The 14,155-nt window shown below is 39.5% G+C and overlaps 1 protein-coding gene across 7 annotated transcripts in view; it reads left to right on the forward strand.

Annotated features, from left to right (window-relative positions):
- Positions 1–14,155, forward strand: part of ENOX1 (ecto-NOX disulfide-thiol exchanger 1) — a 352,587-nt gene that overhangs the window by 69,712 nt on the left and 268,720 nt on the right. For all 7 annotated transcript variants that reach the window (XM_074535464.1, XM_074535457.1, XM_074535456.1 and 4 more), the window contains exon 2: positions 2,625–2,701. The gene's annotated coding sequence lies outside the window, so the exon portion shown is untranslated. The remainder of the gene's footprint in view (positions 1–2,624; positions 2,702–14,155) is intronic.

Below are 14,155 nucleotides of genomic sequence, written 5' to 3' on the forward strand. Positions count from 1 at the left end.
CTCTGTAAATATGTCATAAGAAATTCCCAGGTCAACAATCCCGTGAAATGTGTCTGTGAGAAATATAATTTCATGCATTATCGAATTAGTAGGGTTTTACACCTGGTCAGTTTGAAGGTTACCTTTATGACACAAATTTTGCAGGACCTGACAGTTCAGTCCCTGGAAACTCTACTTATTGTCAAGGTCGCTCGGCTGAAGATGTTTCAGCCAGGGAACAGCCTATGTTTAGGTGGTTAACATGCTACGTCTGATGGGTGGTAATTCCTGTCAAGATGTGGTGAGATGAGTGCTTATTGTCAGCTGCAGAGGCCTTGCGAGTGAAGGTAAAATGGGCGGTCATAAACTGGGTAAGAAATGAAGGGGATAAATAAGAGGGAAAACAGAGCTTAGGGGGTGCCTCAGGAGAGGCCAGCAGAGGTGGAGGAGCTGATCTCCTCTCCCTGGGGACCAGTGACAGGAGTCAAGGACATGGAGTGAAGTTGCAGGGAAGTTCAGATTGGGCATTATGGAAAGGTGCTTCACTGGGTGAGTAGTCAGTCACTGGAGCAGGCTCCCCAAGGAAATAGTCATGGCATCAAGCTTGTCAGAATCCAGAGAGTGTCTGGACAATGCTCACAGTCGTTTGGCCTAGTTTTAGGTAGTCCTGCAAGGAGCAGAGAGCAGGACTCAGTGATTCCTGGATGCCTTCTATGGGTGCCTTCCAACTGGAGATTTTCTGTGATTCCATGTGGATAAAAGTTGTTACAACGCTAACTTATGAAGAAGTAGAAAAAAGGAAGGCCATTACTGTAGGAAAAAAAGGAGGACATTACTGTAGAAAATAAAGGGTAAACTTTGACCACCTTCTGATCTTGCAGATTTTTATTGGTATTATCTAATAGGTAGCTCCCACTCATTTAAGAGATGGTATTTTGCTGAGATTCACTTTAATGACATTCTCTTTGTGATTATGCATTGTTGTGGAAATCTCTTTTGGTGAATTGAGTAGGAGGTGCAAAGGGTGGAGATGTAGTGATGTTACTCGTGCCTGTGTGATTGAATCTGAGCTTCTGAGCCTGGCTTGTCTGCAGCTGATATCAACAGCAGGAATGGCTACACAGTGCATAGAATAAATAATCCTAGAAGTTGTCATGCTTGCAGTGATTGCCTGAAAATATGTAGAGAAGACCAGTGAGGGATTTCTGTTGTTCTTGCACATGAAAGTAGGCAGCAGCTACAAATCAGCGAACTGTTGCTTTTGTAAGAGGAATTGGCAGAATCTTTCATGCTGTTGCTGGATAAAAAATTCTACTGCTTCTGTTCCTCAGAGTGAGTCTTATCTTTCTGTCTGATTATCTTGCAAAAAATGAGCAGTGAAATAATTATCCATGCTGATATTTACATTTCATCTCTCTGCTTGAAAATTACCAGCTCACAGAAGGGAACAGAGGGAGTCCAGGACTCCTTGGGTGGGCTGATCCTTTGGAGAAGCAAATGTCTGCTCTTCAGCTGGGACACATAGGTGCTCCCTACTGGTGACCATTGATGCATAGTGGGCGTAGACAATTCTATAGCTGATTCTCTTTGCCTTCACTGGGAATCATGTGGTAGGTACCAGTAGCACAGCTGCTGTGCAAAGCTCAGGGAAAACTCTGTGCAAAGAAAAGAGACAAGACTTTTTTTAATATGGGCTCTTAATTATCTTTAAGAGCTGTGCCTGTGTGAAATGGTGTTTCTTGTTGCAGAATGCAAAGCTGCCAATAGTGCCACCAAAATACTCAATAGAGCATGTACTAATGATGGTGATTATGCAGAACAGAGACCAGACCAAATGCATTTGGACACATGAACTTTCTTCCCAGTTTTCCTTTTCTTTTTTTTTTCTCCTTTGTGTCTTTCCTTGGTCTACTGAGCCTGTTTCTTTCTACTGCTGCATCTTCTTCCTTTTTGCTTTGTTAAGCACATCAGGTTTAATAAATGCATTATGCTCAGGGTCACTGTGTGAGAATCACCAGGAAAATTTACAGAGACTCTGGGACTAATTGTGATTAGGTTTTATATGTATACTTACAAGGATGTACATCCATAATTTCACACCTGTAACAGAACTGCCATGTTCAGCATTTCTGAACATTAAAGAAATAATGCACTTAAGGATACCCTTGATTTTTCATGTGGTTTCCCTATTCATGTCACTGTTCTGCTGCAAGCTAAAGGCAAAATACTCCTTAAATGCACATAAGGATACTTGTGGTTTCCTAAATAATTTATTTTTTCTGATACTGGCAGTTTTTCATACTCAGTACATTGTGTTTGTTTTTTCATTGCAAATGATTTTAGCAAAATTACTATTTGAAAATCTTGGGATTTTTTTTTGAGTTTTCTACTAATTTTGAACTCATGTGTAGAAGTTCTTTAAGAATCTATACAATATTATATACCTTAAATGTAATGTATTATAAATTACCGTACCATCATTGTTATCACCCACAACATGTCTCAGGTGATGCACAGCTTCAGAAGGACTGGCTCATGGGCTCATTTCTAAGTAGCAATTTTGCACAATATATATATTTTTTCATTTTATATGCTTAAGTCATATACTTTTAATGACTTTAAAAATATATTATCTTTTTTATCAGATCTTGGATTCTGAACTTGAAGCAGTTCTTCAAGATTATATGCTTCTTGAAACTGGGAAAGTATCTGCAATAAATAGGTACGTGTAATGGATACATTCATGCTTTGTGTTGGATGGTTTGGACTGTGTGAGTTTTGTTGACAGTTTAATGCTGCGCTCTTACAGCTCTTGATAAATCTCAGCCTCTGTGAACAGGACGCTGTGATGGATCTTTGCAGGCTGAATTTTCAATAACACATGGTTATTGTAGGACAGAAATTTGGAAGGTTATGACGTTCACAGTTGCTCAGAGATTAATGTTTAGCCAAACCCGCAAACTTGAGAGTGAACAAAAAGGTGAGTCTCAACAAGCAAGTAAGAAGTTTTGAAGGTAAAATCAGTGAGAGGAAGTGGCTCTTATTTGATCCCTTCCTACCTGAGTCTGTGCTTCACCTGGCTTTACAGCTGTGTTTCCTTTGGGACGTTTTTGCAACTGTTGAAGGTAGTAAATGTATGAATATAACTAAATATGGGAAGGAAATGAAGGTTGAAAACTTGGGTACATTGAAGTTTCTGGAAATTTTCTTCTTAAGTGTTTCAGTGATGCTCACATCTTACTTCAGTCATTTACAGAAAATATTCAGGCAATTCCAGAAATACATTCTTGCATATAACAAAGCAATTTTCAGGTGATTTCTTTTTTAAAAGTCAGATCACACTTTATGGTTCTTGGAGCTCTACTGAACTCCTAGCAATGGAGAAAGTTGAATGAGAGAAGATTTAGAAGTTCTTATTCTTTCAAAAGAGTTCATAGACCTAGGCAATTTTTTTGAGATTCAGTTCAGTTGGAAGGAGTGAAAGGTTTCTTGAATACTGGATGTAACAGCTGGACTTACCTTGATCTGTGTGAGAAACTTTGAAGAGATTTAAAAATGGGGAGAGGTTAAATGCTTATGCATGAAATTCACAAAAATGGATTTTTGCACTAAGTTGCTTATTCTGTAAGAATTTGAATGCAACACATCTTCATAGCAAGCTTCACCTGTAGGTCCCAAGATATTTAGCAAAAGTGAAATAGCTAAATTTTAGCAAAAGCTAAAACAGAGAAGAACCGTTGTCTCCAACTTATGCATGGGGTCAGGTACCTTCCTGGATCACCTAATGTCCTATTGCTGGAGCTCCTGGATGTTCAGACCTGTGTCCAGGCCTGTCAGAGGATCCCGTGGGATGTCTAATTATCCTTTCAGAGTGTGTGCAAAAGATCAATGTTCCGATGTTTATGTTTTCCTAATATTTCTCATATCTATTGGTGTGCCCTTACTGCTCCCTTTTGTGATACATTCCTTGACTCTCATGTCTTCTGCTTTTTTTCTACTCTGCTTTCTTATTTTGCTTTCCTATGTTTTCTCCCCTTCTTAATTCATTTGCAGTCTCTGGAGATATTAGCTGTAGTGAGACCTTACACAAGGAGGAGTTTCAGGAAAAAAAAATCATAGCGAAATGAGCTTTCCTTTTACTGCCTCTCTAGAGAGCCTGCTGTAAAAGGCAACTTGCTGTCATTCCTGTAAATTTTCTTTTGCAGCCAGCTCTGCTGGGTGTCCCCTTTGTGCCCTGTGAACATCTGTGTTGCAGCTTACGTCTGAACCCAACTGGAGAGCAAATGTGTGAACCTGCTTCTTATTTTGAGCAGGAAGCTGCTGCTATTAGTAAGGCACGTGGCCCTGCTTCACCTGTGACTTCTTCATCCCCAGCTGGGAGAGAGCCAGCTGTCTGGATTCTCCCCTCCTGCCAGCCATGCCCTTGTCCCTGGGGTAGCAAGTTTACCTGCTTTCCTCCAGACACTGTCCAGTGCCTGTCGTTTTGCAGCATTCATTTTCTCCCTGAATTTTCCCCAAGGTGTCATGCAGGAAGGAAGAAAGGAGTGAACACTGCAGGACTTTGTGATATAACTTACTTCCTGCTGCTCCTGAAAACTTCTCCTTGCATGCACACAGTCATGCAGGCACCACCTTTCTGCATAAGCAAGAAATCCTTAATCCTTGAAGTATTCAGGCTCCAGGGATGCTGGAGCAGAAGAGAAAGCTTTCATTTGCTAGGCTGTGCATAGGGGTTCCAGGAAACGTCGACAATGTTTCTCTGCCAATTTTGGACACAGCCCAAGACAGCTCACTGAGTATAAATTAGGAACTTCAAACAGACTTGCTTTAGCCGACTTTTTACTTTAAAAAGGGGAAAAAAAAAAAGGGGTGAAGAAAAGGAAGCAGCAGTGCTGCCCAGTTTGCAAAAGTGCTATCCCACCTGGGTGTGCTCAGGAGTGCTTGAAGTGTATAGGTGGTGAGCTGAGTCTCTGTGGCATATGCGTGTCTCCAAGGGAAAAAGGAAATCTGTTGTGTCAAGTTGGCTTCAGCTTTCGCTCCAAGGGCTGTTGTGACAAGCCTGGAAGGTGCAGGAACTTTTGTGAAAGATCAGGTGTGATAGCAGAGAGTGACTGTAACACTTGGGGGGAGGAAGCTGGAGTATTTGAGGTCAGGCTAAGTCGGCAGCCGTCAGCAGGCAAGGGAACACAGCTGATTTAGCAAGAGCATGCACCAATTCAACAGCTTTCCTCGGATATTTGGGTTGGACTAACTCAAAATTAGCAAATTCCTGGCTGACATTGCTGAAAAGACTACTGGACAACTTTGTTTTCCTTGTCATTAAATGAGCTCCCTTGCGGTAGAAGGGTATGTGAGTTTCAGAGCTTTTCAAGCCGGGTTAGAAAAAGCTGGCCCCTTTCTTTCCAAAACTATCCATCAAGGCAGTCCCAATGCACCCCAGACATCTCTGGGTGTGTGAATCCTGTGCAGGCAATGGTCTCCCCTGTTCATTTTGTGAATGCATTTGTTATGGAGAGAAGGGCTGGTCTGGCTGATTGTATGGCTGTAAGTGCTGAACAGCAAAAAATTTTAAACAAAAAAATCTGGTCCTCTTTAAACATTGGCGGACAGATATCCATCTTCCATCTGTGGCAGCCTGTGCCAAACAGCAGAAGAACTGCAAAGTTAGTGTTCTGAAACCTCAGAGGAATAACTGGCACGCTCCAACTTTTTTTTTTTTTAAACTTCACACAAATCTGAAACGTTAAACACAGAAAGTAAAGTTAAATGTGACAAGCAGGCAGAAAGTTCAGCTAGAAGGGCTGTGCATGGAGCAAAGCCCTGGCACCGGGCATGAAGCCCCTCAGCACTGCTGCACGGGCGTTGCTGCCGAGTGACAGCAGGCAGTGTTCACCCATTGTGGAGGCTGCTGTCCTTTGGTGTCCCCTCCCCTAGGGGCCAGGGAGGTGGCTGGGAGCCTTGAAGGACTGTCTGCCTCACATGACCCTTCCAGAGGTGCAGAGTGACTTACACCATGTTGAGATGTGACACTTGGAAGGGGGACACTGAATACATACTCTATGCCAACTAAGCAAATTAGTTTTCTTCAAAGAAAAAGAAGGCATTCTGATCAAACAAAGAACTTTCAGATACCAACTGTCAGGAAATAGTCTGAATTTTGCACTGAGCTATCTTAAAAACACAAATATTTTACCTCTTTGGAAACACTTTCAAACTGACTTTTTGCTTAGTAGTATTACCAGGAAAAAGTAATGCATGGATCTTCTATTCTGTAACCAGCAGGAAAGTAGTACTTCTGTCTTATCCAACCATGATTTGATAGAAAAGTTTCTCTGGACACACTGCTGGCTTATGTTCAGCTGGCTGGTAACCAGCACCCCCAGGTCCTTTTACACCAGGCAGCTTTCCAAACCATTTTTTCCAAAGCCTGTAGCATGGGGCTGTTGTGACACAAGAGCAGGACCCAGGACTTGGCCTTGTTGAACCTGATACAATTGTTCTTGGCCCATCAATCCAGCCTGTCCAGATCCCTCTGCAGAGTCTTCCTGCCCTCCAGCAGCTCACCCAACTTAGTGTCCTCTGCAAGGAGACTGAGGGTGCACTTGATCCCCTTATCCAGACCATTGATAATGATATTAAGCAGAACTGTTTAATCAATTAGACTGAGATATTTGGTCTGTTCTTGTTCTTACTTGAGACTGCATCCAAAAGGGACTGTTTTCAGTGAGCTTGAATCAGTCTCATGGAGCAGCTGGGAAATAAAGCAGGACTGTGCATCAGCCATTAGGAACTGGGCAGTAGCAATTTGCTTTGGTTAGAGAAAGTGTCAGCTTTTAGCAGTTCCCTGTTAATATTTAATTTGCTTCCCCATCTAGGTACGCTGTTTTTAGTAATATGCACCTCTGCTGTGTTGTCCCTTTTATCAATCAAAGTTATTTTGCTTTTCTGACTTGACATGATGTTGCATCTCTTTGTCTCCTTTGGCAGAGCTAGGAAAATGTGTGTTTATGATAGGTGATTACAAGGACACCACTTTGGTACCTGGGAGCAACTTTCTCCTAATTCACTGGAGTGGTGGTGGCTGAGTCCCACTGCTAAACATGCCATATGCTACCCAGTAACACATGGTGCTAATAATTGGGGATGTCAGTAATGGGTGACACAATTGTCAGACTTAAAAAATAAAGCACTAATAAGGAGCTTTGAAATAGTCTTGTTTAAGATTGGCTGCTGTTTGTAACATCGTGAATTCTGAACAGGAGTTTAATTCCAAGTGCAAGAAAAAGAAGGAAAATGAAGGCATTTCTGCTTAAATGGATTAATGAGTTTGAGTATGGAAGAAAGCAGCATTCCCCTATGGCAGTGTGCTTTGTCCATGTTACATTGCCCACCTAGCTGTCTGTCACCTGCATGGATCATTTCAGTAGACATCCCAAACCTCCCCTGCAGAGTCACTGCCTGTCACTACATCCTCTGCATGCATGGGGTGTAGATGATAAACGTCCAAGTGGGATTTTTAGCTCGAACACTCAAGAAAGCAATGCCAACAATGAAGAAAATTGATACAAGCTTGAGGAAAATGTTTCCAAATTGGAGAGGCAGGTGCACACTTGTGTGGTGCTTTCTGTGTAGATACTAATGATGCCTCCCGTGCATCCCAATGTGTATCCCTGTTCACTGTGCAAGGGTTGGATCTGGAATCCTACCCACACAGAAAGCGTATGGTAGCCAAATGTAGCTGCACATGAACAAAGTGTCCTTATTTTGTCAAGATAAAATACCCAGCACAGAGTATCATAAATTGATCCCTGGAGGACAGACCTAGAATATAAACTGTAGTACTTTGAATATATGTGTGTTACAATCGCATTGAACACTGTGCAGCAATTTGTATTGTATTACAGCTGACAAAGTATTTTACCTCCTAATAACTAACTACTATAAATAATGTTGATATTTTCCCCATATTTATAATTACATTAATTGCTCTGTGTACTAATAACAGTTAAGTGTCAGAGCCCAAGCCATAGCTGCCAGTAATCCACAAGCAACTTGTTTGCATATCCAAACTACAAAATGATGAGTAATTGGCCTTTTTGCTAGAGCATATCACAGCTCAGATTTTACACAGAAAAGTCCACTGTTACCTAAATATTGTCATGTTCAATATAAAATCTAGTGCTAATAGAATGTCTTCCAGAAATGAAGAGAAACCCTCTAAATAGATCAGAAGACATGCAATGAAAAGTAAAAGAATGGTTTCCTTTAGCTAGAAATTGTGACTTACTTCCAAATGAAGTGAAGTTTTGAAAAAAGATGTTTCCTGCTGTTGAAAGTAGCATTTTTCTGAGCCAAAGCTGGAACATCCATATGCAGTGCAATGTTTTTGTTTTGTAACGTGAGATAATTGGGCTAACGGAGTGTCACAAAGAAGCATTTGAGGATTGACTAAATTTTTCAAACAGAAGCTATTTTTTGGGAAAGTTTCCAGAGAAATAATTGTTCTGCTTTGCTATCTTGCGGACTTAAGCATTTTTATTCTTAGAGACAGAGCAAATAGAGATTTCAGCTAAATCTTGCTAAAACTTCAGTTGAAGAAAGTAACTTCTTCAGCTGCTAGGAAGTTTTTTTGAGTTTTTTTGTTTTTTTGAGTTTTTTTGTTTGTTTGCTTGTTTGTTTTCTTCATTTCTGTTTTCTTTGTAGTTATGGTGCTTTATTTGTGTTTAAATCCCTGTTGGAAGCCAGCATTTAATACAGTTGATGGTTTTGAAATTTTGCAAACCACTAGCATTTGTGAGGGCAACAGAGTGAAGAGTCAGTTCCAACTTAATATTGCAGATGTACACTGAATTATCCAGGGAAGAGCAAAGGTTGATTAAATTCACCAAATAAGGTGATTCATTAAATTCACCAAATAAGGTGATTTCTAAATATGTCACTCAGCCTAAAATTAACTCAATTATTTACCAGTCACACACATGCTAATGAATCCTGACAATCTCAATTGACCTGCTCCGATGAACTTGCTGTCACCTAATATTATTTCCTCTGTATTTTCACTGAAAAGAGTGATTATAGCATTTTTCACATGCAAAACAAAAAAAATGCTTGAGGTTTATATTATTTTTTAAAACTTGCAATTGCAGGGCACTAGTAAATTAATTACATTTAATTAGAGGCACTTCTTTTTTGTAAGAGTGTTTCCTAAAGTTTAATCCCACAGAGATTTTACATGTGATAGTGATGAAAGTGGCTGCTTCTAAGGCAGCATCAATGATACAATTTGAGAAATAAAGTTGAGCTTATCTTTTAATGGAAAATGTGACAAAATTATAGAACTTTAAGACTAATATGGTAAATAAGATTTATTATTATTGCTAAAATAAGAATCACCTTGGAATGCCATTTTTAGTTGTGTTGCCAGTAGCTATAAGCAATTTGTAAGTTAGCCAAAATAATACATGGGTTTATCTATTTTCCTACTAAATACAGAAATATAAAATTTAAATAAAAATGAGTATTTGTACTTGAGTTATGAGTCAATCTCCAAAAGGCTGCCCTGGATTATGAAATGGTATCTTTCCCTTTCCAAGGTTTTTGCCTCAAAGCTTTACAGAATCCTGGATGGAAATCAACATTGATCCATAAAATAGACATCACTGTAGCATCCACATGGGTAGAGCACAGCAGCTGAAAAGATTTCTGGCCTTAGGTTATTTCTGTCAGGAAAATGGAGATAGATAAAGATACAGATATATAATATTTAAAGCTGCTGGGCAATGGTAGGCTGTTTGCAGACAGCTGCATGTTCAGCCTCTTTTGCTAGAACGGTTAAGTGGCTAATTAAGTGGACAAGTCAGGTCTCAGCATACCCTCAGGGAGGGGACTGCTGTGTCTCAGCCTCCTGTGAAAGTTTTGGGAGAGATGGGTTTGAGGCTGCAGCAATCTCATTGTGAGTTGTGATGCTGGCTGTGATGCAGGGCTGCTAGAACCCATTTTACAGGATTTTGCTCAGTGGCTGCCAACCACAGAGAAACATAAAAAGTTTAAAAAAACCCTAAAAATTTCTGAAAACTGAAACTAAAGCATCATATTTAATTGAATTTCTTTCTGGGTAGTTCCAAATGGTTAATTAATTTGTTTAGAAAGCTGTGTGCTTGATGATTTTGGTTTTTTTTCTTAAATACTTTCCATGATTTTCATACTTGATTCATTCTGTGACATCAGCTATGGTGACCAAACAATTGTTTCCGTGGCGACAAATTGCAGTGTTACAAGCATGCTTATATGAATCAGGTAAGAAAAACAGATCAACTATAAATGGAGACTATTTGCTTGCAAAAATAAGCCAGAAATTTTTGGTGAAAGTTTTCTGGAGAATGGCTTGGAAATATAAAAATGATTTTAACATAGGTGAGTCTTCAAGTCATCCAAAAATTCCAGCATGGCTGGTTTCCTAGTGAAGCAGAAAGGGATCTGTCCACATCTGGTGACAGCAGCCACATGGAGAATGCTTAAAGTAGATAAGTAACTTCATAAGAAGTGTCAATTAATTTAACTGCAATAAAAAAAAGGTATAGCTTTTTGCTCGTCCTCTAAAGTATGACAGCCAGCATCACAGCTCATTGTGATTAAGGTCTATCTTGCTAATAAATTGCATCTTAAAAGGATCTTGAATGCTTCTGTTATGTCACAGACACAGTTCTGATTCCACAGGGGTGTAAGCCAGGAGCTCAACCACTGAAAATGATGGAGCTGCATCAGGCTTCTGTAAATACAGGAAAAGGTGATTTGTGGTCTCTCTGTGTAAAAGGGAATCTATGTCCAAATTTAGGACACCCCAAATTATATGTTATGTGGTCTGCTGTATTGTCATGGATTAAAATATATTTTGGGCTACATGGTAGTAATGCCAAAAAGACCCTGGATATATCCAGTGACAATATGAATTAATTCCATCCCCGTCATGACAACTCTCAGTGGGAATATTGTGCCTTGCCTGGGCTCAGACGTTATTTCCAATAAGTATGGAAATAATGGCTCACAGTGCTGCAAAGTGCTAGGAGATCTCTAGGGAAATCTCATCAGATTATGTGATAGGTTTGAAATTAATTCGTGTCCCAACTGTATTTACACAATGTACAGTTGTCTCTCTGATGGCTTGTAAGGAAAGGTAAATGCAACCATCCTAAATCAGTGCAGGGACTTGCTGCAATATGCTTTCTTCGTAGAGTATAGGTATTTTTCTGAGTTGTACACAAAGTCCAGACAACTCAGAAAATGGTTATATAACTTACTTACGCTGCAGACTTATTGTTGTCTTGTTTGCCACCTCATTGTGTCACATTATCATCTTTCTTGCATTTGTCCTTGCCTCCAGCTCAGCAGACATGAATTTTCACATTGTCCTTTCGAAAATCTGAAATGGGAAGAACTGTTGAGAAATTCTTGCTTCTGCTGTGGGTATGACCCAGCTACAGATTCATCCATACATACACCTGTCATTCCCGGCTGATCTTTGGTGAAGGCTTCTTTATGGCACTGTTCTGGCCTCTTTGCAGGCTGGTTTGGGATTGTGCCAGGCTTTGTCTCGTCAGGTGTGCAGAACTGTGTCCTGTTAAGCCAAAGGAGCAAGGGATTATCATCCATGGAAGAATGTACATAGCTTCACCATATTTACAAGTAGTGAATGTCTCAAGAAGCATATGACAAATTTGCAAGCCCATCCATCAGTTGAGTTTGTTGGATTGAACCTCATCTGGGAGCTGTAAGCTAAAAGCTCAAATATGAATCCTTTCAAGATTTGAAATGTGCAGAAAATATGTTGTCTAGTCAAGAAGTCTTTAAAGGACTTGGAGAGGAGTGGTCTTCTTCAGAGATCTGCTTCTACCCTCAAGTTTGAATAGAGGGCTGAGTGGTTTTGGAGGCCCAGGGTAAAAGGGAGGTTAACACCATGTGCAGTGTGCAAGAGCTGCGAGCCTGGACTAGATCTTTACTTTTTTTAAAACTCTGTGGCTTTTGACATTGTGTTTGAGAACATGGAAATAAAATGGACATAATACTGTGCATACTGCAGCTTCTCTCTCACTGATTTAACTTTTTTATATCTGGCTTCCACATTTATCTTCAAGTCTTTCCCTCCTTCCTTTCCATTGTAAAAAGGTATTTTCTGCTCCAAAAGGTAGTTTCTTTGTTCGTTTTTAGAGTCTTTGGTTTTGTCAAAGATTCAGTGACACAGAGAAGAATCTCTAGGATCCTTTTTGTTGCCTTTTCTTCCTTGCCTTTTCTTCTTCTTTGACTGTCTACAGACAGTCTTCTAGTTCTTTTTTCCTTATTTTGTGCTTGCATTTTCACTCTTAAGAGAACACGGTTCTCCTCTTCTTTCCAATAGTTATCAGCTGTGGCAGGCGAAGTGTTGATCAGGCAACCTGCTTTCTCTCTCTGCAGATTGGTTACATTGATGGAAACATTTGGTACAATGGTATAGGTTTGCTATAAACTCTAATTCGACTTAAAGCTTCTTTTTGCTCCTCCATTTTGATATGATCAGTGCATCAGCAGTCACATCTGGCACTGAAGTCTCAATGCGATACCTGGCAGCCTTTCGTTAATCATATAGAAGAGAAAACAACAGAAAATCAAAATAATAATTTATTTCCTCTACTACTAATTCTTCCAGATACCAGTTGTCTTTATCACTTCTAATACACGTTGGACTACATATTAGAATCTCCTCCATTTTACCTGATAGGTACCAATGCAACCTCCTTTTGTTTCTATTTATTATTCATGGTAGCTATGTTTTCTATTTAATTAGGATTTGTATTTTTCCCTTACAAGCATTTGAGGAGGAGAAGGGGCTGTAAAGTTCTTTGCTCTTCTTTAATTTGCTGATCCAAAGGAGTTGGGATGGGACATGCACCATCCAAAGAGCCGTTCACTAAATTCCGATCGATCAGTCACCGAGATGACCAAAAGTGAAACAGATTGCTGATATGCCTGCTGCTGACAGCACAAACACAAGATAGTGATGTTGCAGCAAGAGGGTCTGCGGAATCATTATGACTGGTACTGATGTATGAGATGGAGAGAAATCAGGGTGGTTCAATGTTGGGTTTGTAAATGGCAGTCTAGAGAAAAACAGTGGTTTTCAATTGGATAGTTTGAGCCTTTTTAAACTGGATATGTCAAGAAATTAGTAATTTGAGTACCTTTCTTAGTGCTTTCTGAAGCATTGAAAATACAAACCTGAACACTGTATGGTGCTTTAAAATTGTGTTTAGCATAGAGGTATTTATCTATTTGTCATGCAGAAGGAAAATTAATAATCTTCTTTGTGCACCAAAACTTTTATACTGAATGTTTTCTGAAATTTCATTATGTAGAAGCCCTATGGAAGCTGTGCTGTCCAAAACATTTTTCTTTTAATGTACTGTAATGTGTGCTTGTTCAAACAAAGAAATGCTTATCTGTTGAAAAGATAGCAGTGATAAATTACCTCAGCTTTCATGCTTACCTACTGTTTTCCATTTGGCATTAAATTCCTAGTTGAATCCCAGAGGCAGATACATCTGAATTCAAAAAGTTACCTTCATGCCTTTTTTTTTAGCCAGCCCCTGTGTCCTGATGATAAAAAATGGAAATTTAGTCACCTAAACCATCCTTCTTGTATAGTTTAAATCCCACTAGATATGAAAAGGATTGCAATTTTTACAATTTTCTCTGAACTATATTAATTTTCAGAGGCTGTACAGGACCTCTACCTTTACTGTCACAAAAACAGCACTTTAGATATCAACAGTTTAAATATCAATTTAATCCAAATAGCATGCAAATTGAGCTTTCTATACTTACCTTATCTCATTATGGAAAATGCTGCATATGCTCTGTTAATCCTTTTGAAAAATTATTGACTCCTGAATAACTTTCTTTTACTACTATAAATCACATCTTCATGGTATTTTTTTTCCTGTCATTGACTTTTAAGTTCAAGGGTCTGTTTTAGTTTCATCAGAAAACAAATTTCACTCTATGCTTAACATGAAATATTCTGGGCTCGTGTTTTCCATTTTAATGGAAGTTCATCACTCTCTCCTGCCTTCTCCTCACTGAATAAGTGATACTTATGCAATGCACAAGTGGAGCATACAAAAACAGAAGAGTAACAAAACAGTTC

This window comes from Zonotrichia albicollis, chromosome 2 (assembly GCF_047830755.1).
Source record: "Zonotrichia albicollis isolate bZonAlb1 chromosome 2, bZonAlb1.hap1, whole genome shotgun sequence".
In the NCBI taxonomy this organism is placed as follows: Eukaryota; Metazoa; Chordata; class Aves; order Passeriformes; family Passerellidae; genus Zonotrichia; species Zonotrichia albicollis.